This window comes from Arachis ipaensis, chromosome B3, assembly GCF_059453495.1.
Source record: "Arachis ipaensis isolate K30076 ecotype BB chromosome B3, ASM5945349v1, whole genome shotgun sequence".
Classification (NCBI taxonomy): domain Eukaryota; kingdom Viridiplantae; phylum Streptophyta; class Magnoliopsida; order Fabales; family Fabaceae; genus Arachis; species Arachis ipaensis.
This window is the reverse complement of record NC_142438.1, coordinates 66,765,088-66,782,140: the sequence shown is the minus strand read 5'-3', so window position 1 is coordinate 66,782,140 and position 17,053 is coordinate 66,765,088. Positions and strand designations below refer to the sequence as shown.

The 17,053-nt window shown below is 41.5% G+C and overlaps 1 non-coding gene across 1 annotated transcript; it reads right to left on the bottom strand.

Annotated features, from left to right (window-relative positions):
- Nucleotides 1-2,086: 2,086 nt before the first annotated feature.
- LOC148570966 (small nucleolar RNA R71) lies at nucleotides 2,087-2,194 on the bottom strand. Its single transcript, XR_015880334.1, has one exon. It is a non-coding gene; the product is annotated as a small nucleolar RNA R71 (small nucleolar RNA).
- Nucleotides 2,195-17,053: the final 14,859 nt, after the last annotated feature.

Here is a 17,053-nt window from a genome sequence, read left to right as displayed (position 1 = left end):
TGTTTTGGACTGGAGCTTTCATTGAAAGCTTGGCTGGCTAGTGAGCCATGTCTAATTCCTGGACTGAAGCTTTAGACTAAGAATGCAAGATTCCTGGAATTCATGTTAAAAATTTTGGAATCCTTATTTTTTCTTTTTCATATAATTTTCGAAAAAATCCAAAAAAATTAGAAAATAAAAAAAAATCAAAAACATTTTTTGTGTTTCTTGTTTGAGTCATGAGTCATGTCATAAGTTTGGTGTCATTTGCATGTGCATCTTGCATTTTTCAAAAATTTCATGCATTCATAGTGTTCTTCATGATCTTCAAGTTGTTCTTGGTAAGTCTTCTTGTTTGATCTTGATGATTTTTTGTTTTGTGTTGTATGGTGTTTTTCATATGCATTCTTGAATTCTTAGTGTCTAAGCATTAAAGAATTCTAAGTTTGGTGTCTTGCATGTTTTCTTTGCATTAAAAATTTTTCAAAATTGTGTCTATGATGTTCATCTTGACATTCAAAGTGTTCTTGGTGTTCATCTTGACATTCATAGCATTCTTGCATGCATTCATTGTTTTGATCCATAACTTTCATGCATTGCATCATTTTTCCTGTTTCCCTCTCTCATCATAAAAATTCAAAAAAAAAAATTCAAAAATCAAAAAAATATCTTTCCCTTTTTCTCTCATCAAATTCGAAAATTTGAGTTGACTTTTTCAAAAAATTTTAAAATCAAGTTGTTTCTTATGAGTCAAATCAAATTTTCAATTTGAAAATCTTATCTTTTTCAAAATCTTTTTCACAAATCAAATCTTTTTCAAAATTCTTAGTTATTTTCGAAAATTCCAAAAATATTTTTCAAAAATCTTTTTCTTATTTTTATATCAAATTTTCAAAAATAACATAATCAATTAATGTTTTGATTCAAAAATTTGAAGTTTGTTACTTGCTTGTTAAGAAAGATTCAAACTTTAAAGTTCTAGAATCATATCTTGTGATTTCTTATGAATCAAGTCATTAATTGAGATTTTAAAAATCAAATCTTTTTCAAAACTAATTTCTAAAATATCTTCTTATCTTACCTTTTTCAAAAAGTTGGTTTCAAAATATCTTTTCTAACCTCCTAACTTCTTATCTTTTCAAAATTTATTTCAACTAACTAACTTTTTGTTTGTTTCTTAACTTTTTTAAAACTACCTAACTAACTCTCTCTCTCTAATTTTCGAAAATATCTTCCCTCTTTTTCAAAATTTCTTTTTAATTTATTAATTATTTTAATTTTTAAATCTTAATTTTCGAAAATTACTAACATTTTTCAAAAACTATTTTTCAAAAATCACTAACTCTTTTTCAAAAATATTTTCCGAAAATTCTTTCTCTCCCATCTTATTCTATTTATTTATTCATTTACTAACATCTCATCTCACATCTCAACCCTCCTCACAGTTGTATTTTTTCCATTATATTACATTCTTTGTCTCCCCCTCTTCTTCTACTCACACAGGGATCCCTATACTGTGGTATAAAGGATCTCTATTATTATTATTATTTTTCTGTGCCCTCTTCTTTGTCATATGAGCAGGAGCAAGGATAAGAACATTCTTGTGGAAGCAGATCCAGAACCTGAAAGCACTCTAAAAAGGAAACTAAGAGAAGCTAAAATACAATAATCCAGAGATAACCTTTCAGAAATTTTCGAACAGGAAGAGGAGATGGCAGCCGAAAATAATAATAATATAAGGAAGATGCTTGGTGACTTCACTGCACCTAATTCCAATTTACATGGAAGAAGCATCTCCATTCCTGCCATTGGAGCAAACAACTTTGAGCTGAAACCTCAATTAGTTTCTCTGATGCAGCAGAACTGCAAGTTTCATGGACTTCCATCTCAAGATCCTTTTCAGTTCTTAACTGAATTCTTGCAGATCTGTGATACTGTTAAGACTAATGGAGTAGATCCTGAAGTCTACAGGCTCATGCTTTTCCCGTTTGCTGTAAGAGACAGAGCTAGAATATGGTTGGATTCTCAACCCAAGGATAGCCTGAACTCTTGGGATAAGTTGGTCAAGGCTTTCTTAGCCAAGTTCTTTCCTCCCCAAAAGCTGAGCAAGCTTAGAGTGGATGTTCAAACCTTCAGACAGAAAGAAGGTGAATCCCTCTATGAAGCTTGGGAGAGATACAAAGGACTGACCAAAAAGTGTCCTTCTGACATGCTTTCAGAATGGACCATCCTGGATATATTTTATGATGGTTTATCTGAGTTATCAAAGATGTCATTGGATACTTCTGCAGGTGGATCCATTCACCTAAAGAAAACGCCTGCAGAAGCTCAAGAACTCATTGACATGGTTGCTAATAACCAGTTCATGTACACTTCTGAAAGGAATCCTGTGAGCAATGGGACGCCTATGAAGAAGGGAGTTCTTGAAGTTGATACTCTGAATGCCATATTGGCTCAGAATAAAATATTGACTCAGCAAGTCAATATGATCTCTCAGAGTCTGCATGGAATGCAAGCTGCATCCAACAATACTCAAGAGGCTTCTTATGCAGAAGAAGCTTATGATCCTGAGAACCCTGCAATAGCAGAGGTAAATTACTTCGGTGAACCTTATGGAAACACCTATAACTCATCATGGAGAAATCACCCCAATTTCTCATGGAAGGATCAAAAGCCTCAACAAGGCTTTAATAATGGTGGAAGAAACAGGTTTAACAATAATAAACCTTTTCCATCATCCACTCAGCAAAAGACAGAGAACTCTGAACAAAATGCTTCTAATTTAGCAAATCTAGTCTCTGATCTATCTAAGGCCACTGTGAGTTTCATGAATGAAACCAGGTCTTCCATTAGAAATTTGGAAGCACAAGTGGGCCAGCTGAGTAAGAGGATCACTGAAATCCCTCCTAGTACTCTCCCAAGCAATACAGAAGAGAACCCAAAAGGAGAGTGCAAGGCCATTGACATAAGCACCATGGCCGAACCCAAAGAAGGAGAGGAAGACGCAAATCCCAAGGAGGAAGACCTCCTGGGACGTCCAGTGATCAATAAGGAGCTTCCCTCTAAGGAACCAAAGGACTCTGAGGCTCATCTAGAGACCATAGAGATTCCATTGAACCTCCTTATGCCCTTCATGAGCTCTGATGAGTATTCCTCTTCTGAAGAGAATGAGGATGTTACTGAAGAGCAAACTGCCAAGTTTCTTGGTGCAATCATGAAGCTGAATGCCAAATTATTTGGCATTGATACTTGGGAAGTTGAACCTCCCTTGTTCATCAATGAACTAAGTGATCTGGATCAACTGACATTGCCTCAGAAGAGACAGGATCCTGGAAAGTTCATAATACCCTGTACCATAGGCACCATGATCTTTAAGGCTCTGTGTGACCTTGGTTCAGGAATAAACCTCATGCCCCTCTCTGTAATAGAGAAACTGGGAATCTATGGGGTGCAAGCTGCTAAAATCTCATTAGAGATGGCAGACAGTTCAAGAAAACAGGCTTATGGACAAGTAGAGGACGTGTTAGTAAAGGTTGAAGGCCTTTACATCCCTGCTGATTTCATAGTCCTGGATACTGGAAAGGAAGAGGATGAATCCATCATCCTAGGAAGACCTTTCCTGGCCACAGCAAGAGCTGTGATTGATGTTGACAGAGGTGAAATAGTCCTTCAATGGAATGAGGACTCCCTTGTGTTTAAAACTCAAGGATCTCCCTCTGCAACCATGGAGAGGAAGCAGAAAAAGCTTCTCTCAAAGTATGAAATAGAACATGCTTTCATAGTAGCTTAGGAATTTTCAATTCTATCTTTAAGTTTGCTTTTGCCTAGGTCTATCCTTGCTAGTCAAATTGCCTGTTTTCATTCTCATCTTGCTTATTGTATGCTTGTCCTTTTAAATCCAATAAAAAGAGATGTTATGAAAGACCAGAGTGATGTTGAAGTTGTGGAGTAGGTCCTTAAATTTGTGGTGTAGTAATCACTTAGCTAAGTTGGTTCACCAACAAGGTGGGAAGGCAACTATCTATCTTGAATCATATGCTTGAAACACACCCCATGAGACTAGCTAAATAATAAGATCCTAATAAGAAAAAGGAAAAGAACAATAAGAGTTAAAAAAGAAAGAAAAGTTAATAAAGAATAAGGCTAGGCACCAAGGGCTTGAATCTTGAGGGATGTGTCTGTGGTGCTCTTGTACCAAGGATTTGCTTGGATGAATAAGTTCTTAGGAGTGCTTCATCACTTGGTAACTTGGGTTAACTAACCCGGGATTATCAACTAAAAATCCACTATCAAGAGCAACCTTGCTACAGAACATTTAGTAACCCAAAGAGGTGTTGGACACCAAGACCTCAAGGAAAGAAAATAACAAACCATGTGCCTGTGGTGTGCATGTATGGAGGAGAGAGACTTGAGGGAGTAAGTCCTTAGGGGTGTTTCAACACTAGCACCTTGAACCAACTGGTTCAGGACTGTTGGCTGAAAGCTTATCTTAAAGAGTCGCCCCCTCACAGAACACTTAGCCTAAGGATGAAATAAACCTTGGAAAGACAAAGGGATCAATAAATAAAAGTCTCAAAGGGTGCAATCAAGTAAGTATTCCAAGGCATGATAAAGGTCTAAAAGCCAGTAAAGGAATGAACCTAAGTTGCTATGCATGAAACCCCATAAAACCAAGAATATGACTTCCACAATAATGATTCATTCCTCTTGTCATTTCATTCATCATTCTCTTGTTCCAGTACTTGCATAAGGATAAGAAAGCTTTAAGTTTGGTGTTGTGATGCCATGGCATTTTGGCCAGTTTCACTGACCTTTTCTTTATGGTTTTAAGGTAGTTTCATGCATTTTCTTAGGAAATAAGCAAGTTTTGTGTAAATAATCACTTACATCTTGATTCAAGCAAACATTGTGAATTTTACATGATTTCATGAGAATTATGCATGAATTAAAGGATAAATTGAATGATGCATGTCTCATAACTTGGATCAGAGCTTTGATGCACTTTATTGCTTGATTTCAGGATAAAGGAAGCAAGGAAGAACCACGTTAGCAGCCACATTAGTCTAGCTAACGTGACCACTAACGTGGAATGAAGGCTAGCTTGCAACGTTAATGAGAAAAGTGATTGCCAATAACGCCTTCGTGAGCCATCATAGCCCACGTTAGTTGCCACGTTAACTATGTTAACGTGGAAGCTAACGTGGAAGAGAAGTAGAACTCCAACGTTAGTGGTAAAAGTAAGTGCCACTAACGTTCCAAAAGGGGCAATTGGCCACGTTAAGAGCCACGTTAACTTAGTTAACGTGAGCTCTAACGTGGAAGAAGAAGATGATGCCAATGTTAGTGACACTCACCTTTGTCACTAACGTTGGACTAAGCCCATATTGGCTACGTTAAAAGCCACGTTAACCTAATTAACATGGACTCTAACGTGGAGGGAGCAAGAATCACCAACATTAGTGACACTCACCTTTGTCACTAACGTTGGATTGAGTCACTATGAGCCACGTTAGTTGCTTAACGTGGAAGCTAACGTGGAGAAGAGGGATGATGAGCCAACGTTAGTGACACTCACCTTTGTCACTAACGTTGGAGATGGCTATCAATACCACGTTAGAAGTCACGTTAACTAACCTAGTTAACGTGAACTCTAACGTAGGAAGTAGGGGCGTTCTGAAGCGTTAATGACAAAGGTAAGTGTCACTGATGCTCTCGAAGATTTGGCAAGCCAACGTTAAAGGCCACGTTAACTATTCTAACGTGAACTCTAACGTAGGGAGAAAGGGATACTCTCAATGTTATTGAAAAAGGTAAACCCCAGTAATGTTTGCGAAGGGCCAAGGGTCAACGTTAGTGGTCACGTTAGTGCCACTAACGTTGAAGTTAACGTGGACCACTTTGGGTTAGGAACGTTAGTGAAAAAGGTGATTGTCACTAACATTCTCAACCCCATATTTTCACTTAACGTTAACACCACTAACGCCCTAAGCTAAAGTCCCTGCCTACTTTACACTTTCTCTGCAAGTAAAGCTCAGCCCACTAAAGAAGATAACTGCTTCAACTCAAGATCCAAAGGCCCACATCCAAGACTTGAAGAATCAACTAGAAGATCAGAAGAGTAGTATATATAGGAGTAGCTTTGAACTAGAGAGGGGAGCTTTTGGGGCATTATTAGAATTACTCTCTGTATTTTACTTTCTCTGTACTTCTAGTTTAACTTTTAGAATGTACTCTCCACCTTTGCTTTCCATTCCCAGAGCTATGAACAACTAAACCCCTTTTATTGGGTTAGGGAGCTCTGTTGTAATTTGATGGATCAATAATAGTTTTCATAATCCTTCTTCTTTCTTTTCTCTTGATCTTACTAGAAAGCTTTCAATCTTCATCCAATTGAGTATTTATCTTGGAAAAGAAGCTATTTATACTTGGATCTCTTCTGAACCTTGGAAAAGGGATGAAGAGATCATGCTAGAAATGTTTTCTCATGTTGGACCAAATTGGGGTTTGGGCGGATATGGTGACATATAATTCTCCCAATACTTTGATTTGGAAATACATGTGGTATAATCAGTGACCACACTTCATCTCTTCTCATGAGCAATTAGACCAAGGAATTGGCTATTGATCTGATTTGAGAGATTGAATTACCATCGAATTGGAATTCAATCACTTAAGATTGCCAAGGAGATCAATAAATGCATTGATTGAGGAAGAGATGAAAATGAACTTGATCCGGAGAATGCAACATCTCCTAAGCCCAATGAATTCCCCGTTTCTGATCTTACCCATTCTCTTTACTTATTGCCATTTACTTTCATGCTAAACTTCCCTTCCCCATTTAAGATTCTGCAATTTACTTCCCGTCATTTATTTTCTGCTATTTACTTTCCCGCCATTTAATTTTCTGCAATTCTCAACTCACTTTCTGCTTAGCTCAACTAGAACATTCTTCCAATTAAAGTTGCTTGACCAATCAATCCTTGTGGGATTCGACCTCACTCTACTGTGAGTTTTTACTTGACGACAATTCGGTATACTTGCCGAAGGAAATTTGTTGAGCGACAAGTCTCCGTGCATCATCGCCTTTAGGTGTCCTCCTTGTGATAGCATCATTAAAAGAACGAGAGTCAGCACAACGTAAAAAAAATGGAAAAAACCGGAAAAAAATAGAGGAGCCTGCTGAAGATAAGGCCATTACCGCTTACCTTTAGGTATCCTCCTCGGGATAACGTCATTTAAAGAACGAGGGTCAGCATAACGTATAAAAAAAAGGAAAAAACCGAAAAAAATGGAGGAGCCTGCTGAAGATGAGGCGATTATGGCTCACCTCTAGGTGTCCTCCTCACGATAAGGTCATTTAAAGAACAAGGGTCAGCACAACGTTAAAAAAAAACCCGAAAAAAACGGAGGATCCTGCCGAAGATTAGGCCATTACGGCTCGCCTTTAGGTGTCCTCCTCGGGATAGTGTCATTTAAAGAACGAGGATCAGCACAACGTAAAAAAAATCAGAAAAAAAACTGGAGGAGCCTACCGAAGATGAGGCCATTATGGCTCGCCTTTAGGTGTCCTCCTCGTGATAGCGTCATTTAAAGAACGAGGGTCAGCACAACGTAAAAAAAACTAGAAAAAAAATCGGAGGAGCCGGACGAAGATGAGGCCATTACGGCTCGCCTTTAGGTGTCCTACTTGGGATAGCATCATTTAAAGAACGAGGGTCAGCACAACGTAAAAAAAATGAAAAAAACCAGAAAAAAATAGAGGAGCCTGCTGAAGAAGAGGCCATTACGGCTCGCCTTTAGGTATCCTCCTCGGGATAGCATCATTTAAAGAACAAGGGTCAGTATAACGTATAAAAAAAAGGAAAAAACCGGAAAAAAAATGGAGGAGCCTGCTGAGGATGAGGCGATTACGGCTCACCTTTAGGTGTCCTCATCAAGAATGCGTCATTTAATGAACGAGGGTCAGCACAACATAAAAAAAACCGACAAAAACCGAAAAAAAACCTGAGGAGGCTGCCGAAGATGTTGCCATTACGGCTCGCCTTTAGGTGTCCTCCTCGAGATAGTGTCATTTAAAGAACGAGGGTCAGCACAACGTAAAAAAAAAACCAGAAAAAAACCAGAGGAGCCTGCCGAAGATGAGGCCGTTACAGCTCGCCTTTAGGTGTCCTCCTCGGGATTGCGTCATTTAAAGAACGAGGGTCAGCACAACGTAAACAAAAAACCAGAAAAAAACCGGAGGAGCCTGCCGAAGATGAGGCCATTACGGCTCGCCTTTAGGTGTCCTCCTCGGGATAGTGTCATTTAAAGAACGAGGGTCAGCACAACGTAAAAAAAACCAGAAAAAAAATCGGAGGAGCCTGCCGAAGATGAGGCCATTATGGCTCGCCTTTAGGTGTCCTCCTCGGGATTGCGTCATTTAAAGAACGAGGGTCAGCACAACGTAAAAAAAGAAAAATGGAGGAGCCTGCTGAAGATGAGCCGATTACGGCTTGCCTTTAGTTGTCCTCCTCAGGATAGCGTAATTTTAAGAACGAGGGTCAGCACAACATAAAAAAAAATCGGTAAAAAAAATGGTGGAGCCTGCCGAAGATGACGCCATTACGGCTCGCCTTTTGGTGTCCTCCTCGGGATAGCGTCATTTAAATAACGAGGGTCAGCACAACGTAAAAAAAAAACCGAAAAAAATCGGAGGAGCCTTCCGAAGATGAGGCCATTACGGCTCGCCTTTAGGTGTCCTCCTTGGGATAGCGTCATTTAAAGAACGATGGTCAGCCAACGTACAAAAAAAACCCGGTAAAAAAAACTGGAGGAGCCTGCCGAAGATGAGGCCATTATAGCTCCCCTTTAGGTGTCCTGCTCGGGATTGCATCATTTAAAGAACAAGGGTCAGCACAACGTAAACAAAAAACCAAAAAAAAACTGGAGGAGCCTGCCGAAGATGAGGCCATTATGGCTCGCCTTTAGGTGTCCACCTCGGGATAGCATCATTTAAAGAACGAGGATCAGCACAACGTAAAAAAGGAAAAACGGAGGAGCCTGCTGAAAATGACGCGATTACGGCTCGCCTTTAGTTGTTCTCCTCAGGATAGCGTAATTTTAAGAACGAGGGTCAGCACAACGTAAAAAAAAATCGGTAAAAAAAATGGTGGAGCCTGCCGAAGATGACGCCATTATGGCTCGTCTTTTGGTGTCCTCCTCGGGATAGCGTCATTTAAAGAACGAGGGTCAGCACAACGTAAAAAAAACACCGAAAAAAAACCGAAAAAAAATCGGAGGAGCCTGTCGAAGATGAAGCCACTACGGCTCGGCTTTAGGTGTCCTCCTTGGGATAGCATCATTTAAAGAACGAGGGTCAGCCAACGTACAAAAAAAACCCGGTAAAAAAAATCGGAGGAGCCTGCCGAAGATGAGGCCATTACGGCTCGCCTTTCGGTGTCTTCCTCAGGATAGTGTCATTTAAAGAACGAGGGTCAGCACAACGTTAAAAAAAACCCGAAAAAAAAATGGAGGATCCTGCCGAAGATTAGGCCATTACGGCTCGCCTTTAGGTGTCCTCCTCGGGATAGCATCTTTTAAAGAAAGAGGGTCAGCACAACGTAAGAAAAAAAAAACGGAGGAGCCTGCTGAAGATGAGTCGATTACGGCTCGCCTTTAGGTGTCTTCCTCGGGATAGCGTCATTTAAAAAATGAGGGTCAGAACAACGTAAAAAAAATTGGAAAAAAAACCGGAGTAGCTTGTCGAAGATGAGGCGATTACGGCTCGCCTGTGGTGTCCTCCTCAGGATAGCATCATTTAAAGAACGAGGGTCAGCACAACGTAAAAAAAAAAAAAAAGCGGAGGAGCCTGCTAAAGATGAGTTGATTATGGCTCGCCTTTAGGTGTCCTCCTCAGGATAGCATCATTTAAAGAACGAGGGTCAGCACAACGTACAAAAAAAAACCCGGTAAAAAAAAACCGGAGTAGCTTGCCGAAGATGAGGCCATTACGGCTCGCCTTTAGGTGTCCTCCTCGGGATAGCGTCATTTAATGAGCGAGGGTCAGCACAACGTAAAAAAAACCAGAAAAAACTGGAGGAGCCTGCCGAAGATGAGGCCATTATGGCTCGCCTTTAGGTGTCTTCCTCGGGATAGCGTCATTTAAAAAACGAGGGTCAGAACACCGTAAAAAAAAAAAAACTGCAAAAAAAACCAGAGGAGCTTGCCGATGATGAGGCGATTACGACTCGTCTTTAGGTGTCCTCCTCGAGATAGCATCATTTAAAGAATGAGGGTCAGAACAACGTAAAAAAAAATGGAGGAGCCTTCTGAAGATGAGTCGATTACGGCTCGCCTTTAGGTGTCCTCCTCGGGATAGCGTAATTTAAAGAACGAGGGTCAGCACAACGTACAAAAAAAAACCCGGTAAATAAAAAATTGGAGGAGCCTGCCAAAGATGACGCCATTACCGCTCACCTTTAGGTGTCCTCCTCGGGATAGCTTCATTTAAAGAACGAGGGTCAGCACAACGTAAAAAAAAACTAGAAAAAAAACGGAGGAACCTGCCAAAGATGAGGCCATTACATCTCGCCTTTAGGTGTCAATCCTCGGGATAGTGTCATTTAAAGAACGAGGGTCAGCACAACGTAAAAAAAAAACTAAAAAAAAACCGGAGGAGCCTGCCGTAGATGAGGCCATTACGGCTCGCCTTTCGGTGTCTTCCTCGGGATAGCGTCATTTAAAGAACGAGGGTCAGCACAACGTAAAAAAAAACGGAAAAAACTGGAAAAAAAATAGAGGAGCCTGCTGAAGATGAGTCCATTTCGGCTTGCCTTTAGGTATCCTCCTCGGGATAGCATCATTTAAAGAACGAGGGTCAGCAAAACGTAAGAGAAAAAAGGAAAAAACCACGAAGGAGCCTGCTGAACATGAGGCGATTACGGCTCGCCTCTAGGTGTCCTCCTCACGATAGCGTCATTTAAAGAACGAGGGTCAGCACAATGTTAAAAAAAACCCGAAAAAAAAATGGAGGATCCTGCTGAAGATTAGGCTATTACGGCTCGCCTTTGGGTGTCCTCCTCGGGATAGCGTCATTTAAAGAACGAGGGTTAGAACAACGTAAAAAAAATCGGAAAAAAACCTAAAAAAAAACTGCAGGAGCCTGTCGAAGATGAGGCGATTACGGCTCGCCTTTAGGTGTCCTCCTCGGGATAGCATCATTTAAAGAACGAGGGTCAGCAAAACGTAAGAGAAAAAAAATGGAGGAGCCTGCTGAAGACGAGTCGATTACGGCTCGCCTTTAGGTGTCCTCCTCGGGATAGCGTCATTTAAAGAACGAGGGTCAGCATAACGTATAAAAAAAAGGAAAAAACCGGAAAATAACGGAGGAGCCTGCTGAAGATGAGGCGATTACGGCTCGCCTCTAGGTGTCCTCCTCACGATAGCGTCATTTAAAGAACGAGGGTCAGCACAACGTTAAAAAAAACCCGAAAAAAAATAGAGGATCCTGCCGAAGATTAGGCCATTACGGCTCGCCTTTAGGTGTCCTCCTCGGGATAGCGTCATTTAAAGAACGAGGGTCAGAACAACCTAAAAAAAAATCGGCAAAAAACCCAAAAAAAAATGGAGGAGCCTGCCGAAGATGAGGCCATTACGGCTCGGCTTTAGATGTCTTCCTCAGGATAGCGTCATTTAAAAAATGAGGGTCTGAACAACGTAAAAAAAATTGGAAAAAAAACCGGAGGAGCTTGTCGAAGATGAGGCGATTATGGCTCACCTTTAGGAGTCCTCCTCAGGATAGCATCATTTAAAGAACGAGGGTCAGCACAACGTAAAAAAAAAAAGCGGAGGAGCCTGCTAAAGATGAGTCGATTACGGCTCACCTTTAGGTGTCCTCCTCAGGATAGCGTCATTTAAAGAACGAGGGTCAGCACAACGTACAAAAAAAAAACCCAGAAAAAAAACCGGAGGAGCCTGCTGAAGATGAGGCCATTACGGCTCGCCTTTAGGTGTCCTCCTCGGGATTGCGTCATTTAAAGAACGAGGGTCAGCACAACGTAAACAAAAAACCAGAAAAAAACCGGAGGAGCCTGCCGAAGATGAGGCCATTATGGCTCGCCTTTAGGTGTCCACCTCGAGATAGCATCATTTAAAGAACGAGGATCAGCACAACATAAATAAAAAACTGGAGGAGCTTGCCGAAGATGAGGCGATTGATGACAAGTCATCTTAGCCTAGTTTCACTAGTCTTTTTCCTTTGTTTTCATTTAGTTTTATGCACTTTCTTGGGCCATAAATAAGCCAATTGGGTAGAATATCATGTCTCCCTAGATTCAATCAACTATGGATGAATTGATGCATTTTCATGAGTTTTATGCCATAATTGCTTATATGACAAGAAAAAGAATAACTCTCATGATTAGAGCATAGCTTTGATGCAATTATTGGTTGATGATAGGTGGAATAAAGCTTGGAAGAAGGTTGCAAGAATGGGCTTGAAAAGAGGGATTCACGTTTGAGCTAACGTTTGCCTCAAATGTTAACTCAAACGTGAGAAGCAGATGAAGAACACCCTGGAGAAGAGCCAACGTTTGCGCCAACGTTTGCCTCAAACGTTGAGGCAAACGTTGGCTGAAGAAGGAGCAAAGGAAGGCAACGTTTGCGCCAACGTTTGCCTCAAACGTGAGGTCAAACGTTGCCGCCAAAGAGAAGAGAAAGAGCACTCCTGGGCATGGCAACGTTTGAGCCAACGTTTGCCTCAAACGTGACGTCAAACGTTGGCCACATATTAGCAAGGAGAAGCACCCCTGGAGTAAACCAACGTTTGCGCCAACGTTTGCCTCAAACGTGAGGTCAAATGTTGGCGCCATAAAAGCAAAGAAGAGCACCTCTGTTTGATGCATTGAGTGAGCCACGTTTGCGCCAACGTTTGCCTCAAACGTTGGCCAAACGTTGGCCAAAGGAGTAGCATGGGGGAACCACGTTTGAGCTCACGTTTGACCTCAAACGTTGGCTCAAACGTGGAAGACAGCAACTTGACCGAGCTGCATAATGTCACACAAGGGACGTTTGAGTCAACGTTTGCCTCAAACGTTGACTCAAACGTGAATGGTTCATGGCCCGATTCACTAATGGATTTCTTCCCAACACCAAGAGCAATCAACGGAGGCTACTATCAACCCAATTCCATCAAGGCTAAAGGCCCAATTCAAGGCTTAATGATCATTTGAAGAAAGTGTATAAATAGCTTAGGATTTGAAGTTTTAGAGGAGCTTCCTTTTTAGAATTTTTAATACTTGCAGTAGAGAGCTCACCTTAGTAGTTGCTTTTAGAATTTGAGAGTTACTGGGAAGGAGAATTGAATTCTCTTCCTCTGGGTTGTTTCTGTTTTCTTTTCTACACACTTTGTTTGAGTCTTGAGTGTTGAGAATTGAAGGAATTCTGTTTCAATCTCACCTTGAGATCTCTCTGTTTTGATTTACTGCATCATTGAGAATTTGCGATTTCACTTTTTTCTTCTACTGCTGGATCTTTACTTTTCTTGCAATTGAATTCTAAATTTGGATCTAGGAAGGCATTGAGATCTAGACTTGGTTATCTAGTCTCTTGGGTCTTAAGATCTACATCTTTCAATTTAAATTTCCTTGTTTCGTTGCTACACCAAGCTTATTGTTATTGTTATTTGAGATCCGGTTTGATTGAATCCATATTTTATATTCCTGCTTGTTGCAATTTACATTTCCTTGTTTAATTTCTGCAATCCCAATTCCCAATTCCTTTTATAATTCAAGCAATTTACATTTCTTGCACTTTAAGATTCTGCAATTTACATTTCTTGCGTTCTAAGTTTCTGCCATTTCATTTCTTGTTCTTTAAGATTCTGCTCTTTTTCTTTTTGTTCCTTTTAATTTCATGCAAATCACCCACTCCCCTTTACATTCTATGCAATTTAATTCCTGTCAACACAATTTCACACAATCAACACTTGTTTGCTTGACTAATTCAACCACTAAACTAAAGTTGCTCAATCCTTCAATCCCTGTGGGATCGACCACACTCCCGTGAGTTATTATTACTTGATGTGACCCGGTGCACTTGCCGGTGAGTTTTGTGTCGGATCGTTTTCCGTACATCAGCGATTACGGCTCGCCTTTAGGTGTCCTCCTCGGGATAGCATCATTTAAAGAATGAGGGTCAGCACAACGTAAAAAAAAAACGGAGGAGCCTGCTGAAGATGAGTCGATTACGGCTCGCCTTTAGGTGTCCTCCTCGGGATAGCGTCATTTAAAGAACAAGGGTCAACACAACGTACAAAAAAAAAACCCGGTAAAAAAAAACCGGAGGAGCCTGCCGAAGATGAGGCCATTATGGCTCGCCTTTAGGTGTCCTCCTCGGGATTGCATCATTTAAAGAACGAGGGTTAGCACAATGTAAAAAACAACAAGAAAAAACCGGAGGAGCCTGCCGAAGACGAGGCCATTACGGCTCGCCTTTAGGTGTCATCCTCGGGATAGTGTCATTTAAAGAACGAGGATCAGCACAACGTAAAAAAGGAAAAACGGAGGAGCCTGCCAAAGATGACGCCATTATCGCTCGCCTTTAGGTGTCCTCCTCGGTATAGCTTCATTTAAAGAACGAGGGTCAGCACAACGTAAAAAAAAACTAGAAAAAAAACGGAGGAACCTGCCAAAGATGAGGCTATTACATCTCGCCTTTAGGTGTCAATCCTCGGGATAGTGTCATTTAAAGAACGAGGGTCAGCACAACGTAAAAAAAAAACTAAAAAAAAACCGGAGGAGCCTGCCGTAGATGAGGCCATTACGACTTGCCTTTAGGTGTCCTCCTCGGGATAGCGTCATTTAAAGAACGAGGGTCAGGACAACGTAAAAAAAAAACCAGAAAAAAACCAGAGGAGCCTGCCGAAGATGAGGCTATTACGGCTCGCCTTTCGGTGTCTTCCTCGGGATAGCGTCATTTAAAGAACGAGGGTCAGCACAACGTAAAAAAAAACGGAAAAAACTGGAAAAAAAATAGAGGAGCCTGCTGAAGATGAGTCCATTTCGGCTTGCCTTTAGGTATCCTCCTCGGGATAGCATCATTTAAAGAACGAGGGTCAGCAAAACGTAAGAGAAAAAAGGAAAAAACCACGGAGGATCCTGCTGAACATGAGGCGATTACGGCTCGCCTCTAGGTGTCCTCCTCACGATAGCGTCATTTAAAGAACGAGGGTCAGCACAATGTTAAAAAAAACCCGAAAAAAACCTAAAAAAAAACTGCAGGAGCCTGTCGAAGATGAGGCGATTACGGCTCGCCTTTAGGTGTCCTCCTCGGGATAGCATCATTTAAAGAACGAGGGTCAGCAAAACGTAAGAGAAAAAAAATGGAGGAGCCTGCTGAAGACGAGTCGATTACGGCTCGCCTTTAGGTGTCCTCCTCGGGATAGCGTCATTTAAAGAACGAGGGTCAGCATAACGTATAAAAAAAAGGAAAAAACCGGAAAATAACGGAAAAGCCTGCTGAAGATGAGGCGATTACGGCTCGCCTCTAGGTGTCCTCCTCACGATAGCGTCATTTAAAGAACGAGGGTCAGCACAACGTTAAAAAAAACCCGAAAAAAAATGGAGGATCCTGCCGAAGATTAGGCCATTACGGCTCGCCTTTAGGTGTCCTCCTCGGGATAGCGTCATTTAAAGAACGAGGGTCAGAACAACCTAAAAAAAAAATCGGCAAAAAACCCAAAAAAAAATGGAGGAGCCTGCCGAAGATGAGGCCATTACGGCTCGGCTTTAGATGTCTTCCTCAGGATAGCGTCATTTAAAAAATGAGGGTCAGAACAACGTAAAAAAAATTGGAAAAAAAACCGGAGGAGCTTGTCGAAGATGAGGCGATTACGGCTCACCTTTAGGAGTCCTCCTCAGGATAGCATCATTTAAAGAACGAGGGTCAGCACAACGTAAAAAAAAAAAAGCGGAGGAGCCTGCTAAAGATGAGTCGATTACGGCTCACCTTTAGGTGTCCTCCTCAGGATAGCGTCATTTAAAGAACGAGGGTCAGCACAACGTACAAAAAAAAAACCCAGAAAAAAAACCGGAGGAGCCTGCTGAAGATGAGGCCATTACGGCTCGCCTTTAGGTGTCCTCCTCGGGATAGCGTCATTTAAAGAGCGAGGGTCAGCACAACGTAAAAAAAACCAGAAAAAACTGGAGGAGCCTGCCGAAGATGAGGCCATTATGGCTCGCCTTTAGGTGTCTTCCTCGGGATAGCGTCATTTAAAAAACGAGGGTCAGAACAACGTAAAAAAAAACTGGAAAAAAAACCGGAGGAGCTTGCTGAAGATGAGGCGATTACGGCTCGCCTTTGGGTGTCCTCCTCGAGATAGCATCATTTAAAGAATGAGGGTCAGCACAACGTAAAAAAAAAAACGGAGGAGCCTGCTGAAGATGAGTCGATTACGGCTCGCCTTTAGGTGTCCTCCACGGGATAGCGTCATTTAAAGAACGAGGGTCAGCACAACGTACGAAAAAAAACCCGGTAAATAAAAAACCGGAGGAGCCTACCGAAGATGAGGCCATTACGACTCGCCTTTAGATGTCCTCCTCGGGATAGCATCATTTAAAGAACGAGGGTCAGCACAACGTAAAAAAAAAACCAGAAAAAAACCGGAGGAGCCTGCCGAAGATGAGGCCATTACGACTCGCCTTTAGATGTCCTCCTCGGGATAGCGTCATTTAAAGAACGAGGGTCAGCACAACGTAAAAAAAAAACCAGAAAAAAACCGGAGGAGCCTGGCGAAGATGAGGCCATTACGGCTCGCCTTTAGGTGTCATCCTCGGGATAGTGTCATTTAAAGAACGAGAGTCAGCACAACGTAAAAAAAAAACCAGAAAAAAATCGGAGGAGCTTGCAGAAGATGAGGCCATTACGACTCGCCTTTAGGTGTCCTCCTCGGGATAGCGTCATTTAAAGAACGAGGGTCAGCACAACGTAAAAAAAAAACCAGAAAAAAACCAGAGGAGCCTGCCGAAGATGAGGCCATTACGGCTCGCCTTTAGGTGTCCTCCTCATGATAGCATCATTTAAAGAACGAGGGTTAGCA